The sequence below is a fragment of the Amblyomma maculatum genome, chromosome 1, assembly GCF_055883805.1.
Source record: "Amblyomma maculatum isolate TAMU_Amacu chromosome 1, ASM5588380v1, whole genome shotgun sequence".
Classification (NCBI taxonomy): Eukaryota; Metazoa; Arthropoda; class Arachnida; order Ixodida; family Ixodidae; genus Amblyomma; species Amblyomma maculatum.
The window spans coordinates 165,981,950-165,994,340 of NC_139344.1; positions in this window are offsets into that span (position 1 = coordinate 165,981,950).

The following is a 12,391-nucleotide window of genomic DNA, read 5'->3' on the forward strand; positions in this document are numbered from 1 at the left end:
TGCAATTCGAGCGAGCTTTTTGAATAAACTGTGCAAACAAATTGAAAATTGAATTAAGAAAAGCACGCAGAGATATAACAGATCTATAACTGTCTTAATAAAAATAAGAAAATTTTTGCGGTTGAAATGTAATTGCGGAATGTGAAGCGCAGCTCACTATACTCATGTGCTAGCATGAATTCGCACTATAAATAGAAGGACGCAGGGCAGCGAGGCGTGCTTCGCGAGGCGTACTCGTGCAGCACATATACTCCTCGAACAATGACCGCCTCTGCCTCTTGGGCTAATTCTGACACACAGTTGTGTGGATCGTTCTGACACGCACAAGCGTGGACTGTTCGACATTTTTTTTTTCGTCCATTTTTAGTAATTCGACTGAGTTATTTGTGTGTCAAGGCGTCAAGGATAGCTTCCAAGTTGAAAAAATGGTCTTCAAGCCTACGCGAGATGCGGCGGTGCCTCGACGTTTTTTTTTTTTTTGAGATATTGGAGCCTCACAATGAATTCCTTGTACGTGAAGCGTAGTCAGTATCATAGCACTGACAAATGCGAGTGTAGTGAAAGTAATCACGTTCGGAACGATTGCTTTTTCGTCGAGCTGGTGAAACCACCCTCATGTATATATTACGAGTGAAAGTTCAAAGCGCACTCCTTGCTTTCCGAACGCTTACATGAATTTTGAGCTCTGCATGGTTCTTAATGTTTACAGCGATCCGAGCGTTGGGATTGAGCTTGTTACGTATCGATGACTGTGTTTCGTGTACGTGTTGTGCTTCAGATCTGTCGTGGGTGCAATGCGACCTTTCTGTTTGCGTGCGCGAAACAATTTTACCTACACGGAGAAGCGTCGCCACCAGGCTTGCAATGGTAGGTTGTCTGATGCGCTTTATTGGAATTAATTATTTGTGTTATGAGAGCTCTTATTACAACAGGGCGCCGACGGGATTGTTTTTACGAAGTGTCTAAAGGTACGTTCGACGTATCTATTTGATTCTCGTAAAGATACGGCGGACGTCGATATGCAGGATCATGGCTATATGCATGTCGAACGCGGCCACATTCCGCTTCCTACGCGTGAATGAATCTTATCCTCTATGCTATCAGCTAGCCGCGACTCTCGATGAGGTGCTACGAAGAGTGCATCCGTTCTAACATAGATCACGGTCTTCACTCAGGATTGTGTACGGCAAGCATCGCTGTGACGCACATAGCTGCAGGCGATGCTACGTACTGCACCAGTTCCACCAGCTGGCATCGGGATACGCACATTCACGAGCAGCTTTCGCTTCGCATTAAACTATCACCTCGATCTGCCCGTAATGCGAGCGAGCTATTCCTAGCATTTACGCTGTCTTAGGTCCTGAATCGACCTCCGAAGATCTAGAGCCGGCACAACACACACCTCGCCGTGCAGAACATTCGGCAGTCCAAAGTATGTAAGTGAAATGGCATTATACTCGTTCCTCATATGCAGACCGAGGAAACATGATGTTTCTAGCTAAATTCTTCGTTTAAATTCTACCTCAGAGCCGTGGCAGAAGACATGCCGAATCTACTAGAGGCCTGCGCTGCTACTGCGGCGAGCTGCACATCGACTCGTCGAGGCGACGACCTACTGCACCGCTTTCTGGAAGCGCGAATGATCCGAATTTCCTCTGAACAGCAGTGTTCTTTGGTATTTAGGGGAAGACTAGACTAAAGTGCTTAGCCTGCATCTTTTTCTCGTCGTTGAATTTTGCGTACATGTAGTTTAAACTCCCGCATGCTCGAGGTTAGCGTGACCCGACTGAGCGGCCGCACAGCTTTGAAACGAGCGGGAGATGTGCATGCGTCGCCGGACTTAGGTACGCGGTAGAAAATGTGCGCTGCACATTTCGTTGCAGAAGCTGACTCTTGGAAGTTTGCAGAGTGTGACATGCAAGTGATCGTTGCTACAACAACGCATCCATGTTGCCACGGCTGGCCTACTCTGAGGCGCATAAATGTTCAACCGTGGATGTATCAATGATCGAAGAGAGGACAGATTTTCACAATACTGGGCGCGAAATCGATAGCTACCAGTGCTCAGTGTTAGAGAAATTCTGCCTTGATCATGCACAATTCAGTGTTTCAGGTGTGGTCAGTAGCTATAAGTTTGAACAGGTAGCCTTTCAAGTCAGCGACGCCAGCGATGGACCGGCGGAGCGATTTTCCACGTTACACCGTTGTCCTGCTAGAAAGCCCACCTAGGCGGCGTTTGACATTCAGTTGCTTTTTGTGGGCCCCTTAATTGAAAGCAAGGCCTTCAGATACGCGTTAAATGTTCAAAAATGTATTCTCTTCAACAGTTTCACTCCAGGCTGTCAAAGCAGGCGGACGTTAATAAAACAGTTGATCAATCCAGTCTTTAGAGATCTGTAGAATCGCCTTCCGTTTTTAAAATTGTTGGAATAGGTCACTTTCCGATCGCTGGGACATAGACCCTCATGACAGCGCTGTCACGTGAATAAGGACCACATCAGACCGAAAGCTTGTCTCATATAACATAGCTAACCAAGGTATACCTTACAGCATTGTGTTGATTTTTATGGTGCATAAGCAACTAATGCTGCCATGCACCAAGAACAAGGTTTATTGTATTTATTTTGTGTGTAATGACTAAAATGTCCTTTAGGATGTAGATTGTTTAGGAACATTTTAGGAAACCAAAAATGCAGGAAATTTGCACGTCTCTCCTAGGATCATGCTGGGATGGAAAGGGATCTGTTGCAAAATTGTACAAAATGTTTTCCTCTTATTTTCTCGACTCTGGTGCACGTGTAAGATGTGATTTATTGCTAGTTCATCTCCACACTCCTTGCATATTGGTTTGTCTTCTTTCATAAGTATGAAGCTGTGTGTGAGGTGTGGGTATGTGTTTTGTGAAGATGACCTAAATTGTCCTCCATGTTGTTTTTGATTACTGCATGATTTCCATTCCTCAATGACAGGTTTGGCAAGTATAGTTTGTAGTTCATTTCAATGCTTCAAAAATCCTGCCATTTCGCTCTCACTTTTCTTTGTACAAGCTTCTTGGTATCTTCATGCAGCATATTCACCCTCTGTAATTTAGCATTGCATCAAGGTAACCTGGTTATTTCTTTTCATCACCTTTCAAGACAGCTGTCCCGATTTCATAAAGTGTAGGGTTTCTGACGACAGGAACTCCTTGGAAGTCATAGAAATAAATGAGATCCACAATCATGAGCTATCTAGGGTATGCATATACATGTCCATCACTCAGTGGAATGGTGTCAGTACGCTGTTAGAACAGGTCTTGTGGTAACAACAACCATTGTCTGAGGTGGTCCTTTAATGGGCATTGAAGTGCTATGTAACTACAGGTACTGACAGAACTCTTGATCATGTTATGTGATGATGCGATCTTTACATGCTTATAGGTGTACATTTCAGAATCTGCAGTGCACCACTTGACCATTTGCCACCAGTTTGTGTGAAAATGTATTTTTCATGCATGTTAACCAGTATTTAAAAGATGAACCCTGTTCACAAGTCAAAAGTGCCACGAGCCAAATGTCACGAGGCCACACGACATGGCAGGAGCTGTTAAGTCAAGCTTACAAAGTTATATTTGAAATATGTTCTGGGACGTTTCAGCTCCGATTAAGAAAGGTTACTCCTAGGCCATGGAGGCATGTTTGTACAGTTCGGTTAACGTCAGGCTTAGTGAGGTCTATACCTGGTTGTCTATCATATAACAGGGCAGCCTACGACCATATGCTAATGAGTATATCTGAGATGACAGAGACATGAATTAAGGAATTAGTAATCAAGTTTGTAGCAAGAGGCATGTAAGTTAACGGGAATCCACAGTGGGATCTGCAGACAAGAACCATTAACGCTGGCGCACCATACCCTTACAGATGGAGATTACGAGTCTCCCTAATTTTTTGTCTGCTCAAAGCTTGTCATTTCCTTCGCTCTTCCAGGTGAGGAAGATGTGAAAATGATAGCATCGAAAATACTAGAGACCATCATTAACAAGGACGCTGATCCTAACAGCGTAAAAAGGAATTTCAGAAAAGATGGGTGACTAGTAATGCTGGCAACAGTTGAAGCTAAGTGGAAAGGCAGGAAATTGAAATGCAGCATATGCAGAGATATGTTGCGAGACGACCAGTCTGTGGTGTGCGACATCTGTCTCCATTAGTTTCATCAAGTAATTGGCCAAAGCAGATGGGGCTTGTGGTTTTGTGATAAGTGCAGTGTAGTAGCATAGATGCAACCTTGCCCATTAATAATTGGAGTGGAGTAAGTGCATTGTTTTGTTTTTGTAGGATGTTCATGGTTTACATATAAACATTATGAGAAATTTCTTCCTAGAGAATGTTTACATGTAAACCATGTAAACATTCTTCCTCTCTGACTGCAGTGTGCTACTTTTGGCATGTAGACTTTGCGTATCTGGTCGCTTTGCCATGCTGTTTCTTCACGCGCTCGTAATGTCATGTCAGTGCAACGACAGCTACAGCAGTGTCTGTTTTTGTGCCCGTGAGCTTCGAAATCTGTTCCTATCTTGTGACACTACCCTGTCGCGAGTAAGATTTTCGCTGGTACGCTGGGAACAAATATACGCAAACACACAGATCGATGTTTGTGATGGAGCGCGCAGCGTGAGTCCGACAGGGGGGCGTGGTTTTCTACCTGGGCGACAACAACTGCACGGCGCTAGGGGGCTGCTCCGCTAGCTGAGGGAAGCGAGGGCTCGTCTGGCATGAAGCCAGTGCCACTGCACTCAGAGCGCTGAGGGAAGCGAGGATACAGCGAGGGCTCGTCTGGTGGGACACCAGTGCCGCAACGCCGAGGTCCGCGATGCCGGACCCGCTAAGCTACCCTAACTAAGCCGCGATCCATCGGAGCAGTGAGGGCTTCTGATAGCTATCAGTGCCACAACGCTCACTCCGATAGACCACGGCGAGCTGACGGAAGGGAAGGTGTTTACTCCTACTCTTCCCGGTAGCCCCGGGCCTCGACGAACTCCTTTGGCTCCCGGCTGCCCTTCCCTATCAAACCTGCTTTACTCTACGTGCGAGTTTCTTCCTCTTCATTCTTAATCCCTCCTCGAGGCCTCATGTAACTTAACTGTCCTCCTATATTGCGCTACATTACTTGGTAGCGCAGGCTGAAACCTCTTTACTCTCCGAGGCTCTACTTGCCTCGTCATAACTGCCAGCCCTCATATTCCCTCATATTACATAATCGTTACGCCCAGCAAACTCAGAGATAATGTACTAATCTAAATTCAACGAATATAGTTAGAACTGTGGCTCCACCTGTCGGACATCAGCGCAGGCTGCTCTCATAATTTTATTTTCAGTTATGGCTCATAGATGGCGCTGCTGCGCTACATTCCTTCCCGGTACACAACAATGGTGAGTGTCCTCACTCACAATCTCAGTTAACTTATACAAAGTTATAATAAAAGAAAACACAAAATTTGCAATACTACATGCTGCACATGCGATAATCGTCCTTTGATGGTGCATTGTCCAACGTTACTGCGAAACACTGCTCCAGTAGTTGTCACTGTCACTGCTCGCGATTCACCGTAGGTGGCGTCACTGTGGGGAGAGGGCGGTAGTAGCCCGCTCTCATTAGCTCACCTCCATGGCTCATGTAGTCTGCTGTCCACAAAAGTCAGTTTCCGGCTGTCTGGAAACACACTGCACTCGTAGAGTCTAGTTCACTTTAGCACACACGTACCCACATACTCCTTTGTGGAAGTACTTGTTCGTACACACGCACTGCGCACATGCGTTTAGTCCCGTAACGTGTTGTCCTGTAGGCTCCCTTAGTGTTGCAGGCACACTCATACACACACACGCGCGCACTTCTTGCCTAATAGTACACAAAGTCGTCTCTTCGTGGAGGTAGTATACGTCGGCCGCTTCTTCCGCGTCTGGTTGGAACAGGGTTGTCCGGGACTGAGTCTGAAGTATCAAAGAACTCTTCGTCCGGGACCGTGTCCGATGCGTCGAAGAATTCTTCGTCGTTACTGATGCCGGATGGCTGCTCGTCCTCAGTGACCTCTAGGCGTGGCTCTGTTGCGTCTTCTGCTCCGACGGGGGTGTGTTCTTCTGAACCGACTTCTGGGTTACTATCCCGGTCTATATAGGGCTTTATCCTGTTAATGTTTACAATATCTCGACGTCCTCGGCGACTTTCTATTTCCCAGTCGTTTTCCGCGGTTTGTCTCACGAGGCGGAAGGGGCCGTGGTAAGGATGCAAAAATTTTGATGTGTGACCACGTTTGGATGTAGGCATACGCACGTAAACAAGATCACCAGGGGTTAGTGGCAGCGTGCGGCGTGTTTGATCGTACCGCAGCTTATTTGCCTCCTGTGACCTTCGCTCCCGCTCTAGTACCAGTTCCCTAGCGTCATTCCACCGGCGCATCGTCTCCTCGCTTGTCAGGCCCATGGCGCCCCCCCGGGCTGCCCCTACGGCCACGTCGATCGGCAATGTTGGCTCGTGTCCTTACAGCAAAAAGAATGGAGAGTATCCAGTCGTCTCATGCACGGATGAGTTGTATGCGAACGTCACGAAGGGAAGAAACTGATCCCAGTCGCGGTGATCGGACGAGACGTATTGGCTGATCATTTCAGCGAGTGTCCGGTTAAAACGTTCGCAAAGGCCATTTGTCTGAGGGTGATACGCCGTCGTGCGCGTGTGGTTCGTTTGAGTGAGACGGAACAGCTCTTCGATCATGTCGGCCACAAAATGTTGCCCTCGGTTTGTGATCACCTGTTCAGGTGCCCCATGCCGTAGAACCACTGCTTCCAAAAATGCTTTCGCGGCGCTTGCAGCTGTGGCTTCGGGGACGGCGACGGTTTCCGCCCACTTAGTGTGATAGTCGATCAGTACGAGTACATGTCGATTTCCGCTTGAGGACTGCGTCAGGGGACCCAGGAAATCCATTCCGAGCCGCTGAAAAGGCCGCCGAGCAGGCGGGACGGGCTGCAACAGGCCGGATGGCTTAGCTGGAGGGGTCTTGCGAGTTTGGCAGTCTGGACAGGAGCGGACGTACTTGGTTATGTCGGCAAACATTTTTGGCCAAAAATAGCGTTGGCTGATCTTGCTTAGTGTTCTCTTCATGCCCAGGTGCCCTGCTGTTATGTCGTCGTGACAGGACGCCAGAATCTCTCGGCGGAGTGGTTTAGGGACTGCCAAGGCCAGTCTGTCTTCCTTGAAGCCTTTTGCTCTTCTGAACAGAATTTCCTCTTGTAAGCTGAAGGCTCGTGCTGTACGGCGGGTTTTTCTCTGGACAGGTTCACTCGGGTTCCTCAGGTGCTCAATGATAGGTCCGAAGAAGTGGTCTTCCCTCTGGAGCTCAGCAATTCTTTCCCTCTGGTCGTCCGCAAGGAAGAGCGGCATATCTTCGCATAAGGGGTGTGTGCCTTCTGCGTCATATGGGAGACGAGATAGCGCGTCTGCGTTTGAGTTCTTGATACCTGGGCGATGCTTGAGGCTGATGTTGAATTCCTGAAGGAGCAAGCTCCATCGCGTGAGACGTCCACTTGGATTCTTGGTGGTCATGAGCCACGTCAGGCTGGCTTGATCGGTGACGATGGTAAACGGTATGCCAAATAGATACGGACGAAATTGCCTGACCGCGAATATTACCGCGAGACATTCCTGTTCGGTGACGCTGTAATTTTTTTCGGCCTTATTCAGATGTCGGCTGGCGTAACTGACCACGTATTCTTCCATGCCGTTTTTTTGCACAAGTACTGCGCCGATCCCATACCCGCAGGCATCCGTATGGACTTCAACAGGCAACTCGGGGTTGAAGAGTCGCAGCACTGGTGAATTGGTAAGGCGCTGCTTGAGTTCTTCGAAGGCGTTTTGGCATTCGATGCTCCAGTCCCAGCCTTTGCCTGTCTTGGTGAGCTCGGTTAATGGTCGTGAGATGCGGGCGAAATCTTTTACAAAGCGTCTGTAGTAGTTGCAGAGCCCCAAGAAGCTGCGGACCTGCTTCACGTTCTTGGGTGCCATCGCTTGCTCGATTGCTTGAATATTGCTAGGGTCAGGTCTTGCCGAACATCCATCGATTATGTGGCCCAGGTACTTAATTCGGTCGGTTGCGATGTGGCACTTCTTGGGCTGCAGGCGAAGGCCCGCTAAGTCTAGTGCGTTGAAAACATTTCTGAGGTCCGTTAGGTGGTCGCCAGCGGTCTTGGAGAAAACAATGATGTCGTCAAGATATGCGAGGCACACTCTCCAGAGCTGGCTTGCTAGCACTTTGTTTATCATGCGCTGGAAAGTGGCAGGGGCATTGCAGAGGCCAAAGGGGACAACGTTGAACTCGTATAGTCCGTATCCTGTAGAAAAGGCAGTTTTTTTCTTTGTCTGCCTCCTGTATGGGGACTTGCCAATACCCAGACGCCATGTCTAGTGTTGTAAAGAAGTGGGAGCCTTGCAATCGGTCCACAACGTCGTCTACCCGAGGAAGCGGATGTACGTCTTTCTTCGTGACCATATTGAGTTTCCTGTAGTCTACGCAGAAGCGCCAAGTCCCATCTCGCTTCCGAACGAGAACCACGGGGGATGACCATGGGCTGCTGGACTCTCTTATGACTCCCTTCTCCAACATCTCCGAAACCTGGTTTTGGATTCTCTCTCTTTCTGTTGCCGAATGGCGATATGGATTCTGCCGGACTGGTCTTGCATCACCGGTGTTGATCTCGTGCTCAACTGTGCTTGTACGGCCGAGGCCTTCACTTGCATTGACAAAGAGGTGCTCATATTCTTCCAGTAAGGACAGGAACCCTTGACGCTGGCCTTGGTCTAACTGGGTGCCGTACTGGACTTCGTCTATTCCAGACCTAGACTGAGTCGGAGGCCTTACGCAGATTTCAACGTTCAGGAGGGGCGTGGTTTTCCCTAGTGCTGTTCCCTTGTTAATAGTCAGGGGTGTAGGTCCCGGATTGGCGATGCGGATATACGTCATGTTGTTCTGGATGCTAGCCAGTGCTCGGGCTACGCTCGGATGGGGCCTGTCTGGTGTAGGGCTTAAGGGTTCTACCAGGCATGGTCCGTTTCTGCCAACCGTAACTGGAACCATAACCTCCGTAGAGGGTGGGATCTGTAGGTGTTGCTGGCAGTAAATGACCTCTGGGTTTACCATGTCTGTGTCGAACTCATCCAGACGGAGCTTCAGGCTGTGTCCCCGCAGCGTGACTGTTCGGTTTGGGAAACTGATTGTCATTTCAGAGTTCGCGCACATCGGTATTCCACCCAGGAGGTCATACGGTAGTGTATCCATTACCAGGAATGATTCTTGCAGCTCTATCGGTCCGATATGTACATTGAGCTTCACTTCGCCTGCTGCACTGACAAGTTTTCCATTGACGTTCCTGACAATGGCTGTAGTTTTGCCCATTTCTGCACCTATCCTGGCCACGAAGCTCTGGGAGGCAATGTTCACCGATGCGCCGGTGTCTACTATCATTGCCGTTTTCCGGCCTTTCACCGAAACAGGAAGGGTGACGAGGTGAGAACTGCATGCGTAGGCCGCCTCTCCTGGGGAGTTACCTTTTTTCATTTCGGGGGGAACTCGTGGACCCCGCCGTCCTAGTTTCCCGATGGCTGGGCGCCTTGTGCCCCTGTTGGCCCTAGCTGCATGTTGCATTGACGCATTATATGCCCGGATCGGCCGCAACGGTAGCATCTCACTTGCCCGGCCTGATTCCGGGACTGTCGGCCCGGGAACCTGCGTGGACCTGGTCGAGCAAGTTGTTCAACGGCATATGTCAGAGCCTTCACGCTCTCTTGTAGGGCGTCAAACATTTCGGTCGTTACGACCTGTGCTGCTGAGGCGTTATGCCTCGGAGTCGACTCCCAGTTATGTTCGGGCGGGCCTGCCGCAGCACGGTAAGGGTCTGCTGTTAGAAATGGAGAGGCCGCTGCAAATCCTGGGAGGGGGTGCGCTGGCATGGCCGCCACAGCATGCTGCGCCATGGCACCTACGTGTGTTAATCGCTGCAGGTGTTGCAGAAATTCTGACGGGGTTTTGGGGTTTGAGATGGCCACCCTCTCCATCATTTCCGGTCGCAGCCCGCGCAGCAGGCAACGCACCCTCTCCGCGTCTGTCATGGTGGTGTTTGCCCGAGCGCAAAGGTGAAGGATGCTCGATACGTATTCTCGAGGAGTTTCACCCGGCTGCTGCCGCCTCTCGTGTAGTTGGATGAAGGCCCAATCCCTGACGTCCTCCCCGGCAAAACTTTCGCGAAGAGCCCCTTTCCACTGGTCCCAATTCTCCAGCTGCCGTGCAGGTGAATCCCTCAAGATGGCGCTGTACCACCGACTGGCCTCGCCGCCGAAGGCGAAAATCAAATTGTTGGCTTTTTGGGCATCGCTCCATCCCACTGCCGTTGCGTAGCGCTCATATAGGCGCACCCAGTCTTCCACGTCTTCGTCAGATTTTGCAGAAAAGCGTGGAGGGGGGCCATAGAGCCTTGACGCTTGCTCGTTTCCGGCGCCTTCCATTGTGTTTTGGATGTTACGATTGCTACGACTTCGTAAGACCCGCTCGTCACTATTCCCGATCATTAAAATTTTTTTTTTCTCTCTCTCTTTTATTTGCACGTCGCTGCGGCGGTTGCGATTTCAAATATTTTCGCGAAGCGGTCGTTCAGTGACCTTGGTTTTTCTGCTAATTCAATGTCTTGCCACTTTTCTTCCGGGTTAATTGGCGATGATTGTTGGACCGCCTTCGCCTGCTTCCTTCGGTCGCGGCGTTGCCGGGAACGCGACTTTCCTTCGCTACAGCTGTTCATCGTCTGTACGTAGTCGTACCCCGCACCTCCACCACTTGTCGCGAGTAAGATTTTCGCTGGTACGCTGGGAACAAATATACGCAAACACACAGATCGATGTTTGTGATGGAGTGCGCAGCGTGAGTCCGACAGGGGGGCGTGGTTTTCTACCTGGGCGACAACAACTGCACGGCGCTAGGGGGCTGCTCCGCTAGCTGAGGGAAGCGAGGGCTCGTCTGGCATGAAGCCAGTGCCACTGCACTCAGAGCGCTGAGGGAAGCGAGGATACAGCGAGGGCTCGTCTGGTGGGACACCAGTACCGCAACGCCGAGGTCCGCGATGCCGGACCCGCTAAGCTACCCTAACTAAGCCGCGATCCATCGGAGCAGTGAGGGCTTCTGATAGCTATCAGTGCCACAACGCTCACTCCGATAGACCACGGCGAGCTGACGGAAGGGAAGGTGTTTACTCCTACTCTTCCCGGTAGCCCCGGGCCTCGACGAACTCCTTTGGCTCCCGGCTGCCCTTCCCTATCAAACCTGCTTTACTCTACGTGCGAGTTTCTTCCTCTTCATTCTTAATCCCTCCTCGAGGCCTCATGTAACTTAACTGTCCTCCTATATTGCGCTACATTACTTGGTAGCGCAGGCTGAAACCTCTTTACTCTCCGAGGCTCTACTTGCCTCGTCATAACTGCCAGCCCTCATATTCCCTCATATTACATAATCGTTGCGCCCAGCAAACTCAGAGATAATGTACTAATCTAAATTCAACGAATATAGTTAGAGCTGTGGCTCCACCTGTCGGACATCAGCGCAGGCTGCTCTCATAATTTTATTTTCAGTTATGGCTCATAGATGGCGCTGCTGCGCTACAACCCGTTCGGTTTCACTTGTGCAACTTGTGCCGACTGCCTAGTGTCATGAACCCTTTTGTATGTTGGCTCAATACACAAAGTGGTGATTACCATTTTTGTTCGCGACGTTCGTGCGTGGTGGGGCCGACTTGCCACTGCTATGTTACACAACGAAAGTGAGCGCCAGATCTCGCCTTCTAAAATACCCAGGGGCCACCAATTAGAGCAACGCTTTGTTTTGGACGGCACCGCTCATTCGTCGTCTCTTTGGAAAACTGTTTGGATAAGGCTCGGATTGATAAACTAATCAAATTCGACACGCACAAGAGCCGGTGAGTCGTGGGAGACAGTGGACCGATTATAACAAGGGAAGTGCACACAGTGACTTTTTGACCGCGATATATGTATACATTTTATGTATGTTGCGTATTCCCGAATGAAGCTCCAGTTTTAGAACAGATTACGTTCACAAGCAAATTTTCAATAAAAGACGTGCAAATATTCAGTCATATATTTGCGCACTTCCTTACCGCTTCAGTGACACTGTTCACGTGCAAGGTTGCATGCATTGCCCATATGTGTGCGAGAGCTCTCGCAACTCCCTTTAATGCACTTTTTCGCCTACTTTGTCATTACTGCTGCGAGCTGGTCACGCTAGATGTGACACTGCGACCAGCTTCCAGCAGCAACGGGAAAGTAGGAAAAAAAAAAATGCACTAAAGGCAGCTCGCTCGTGTGT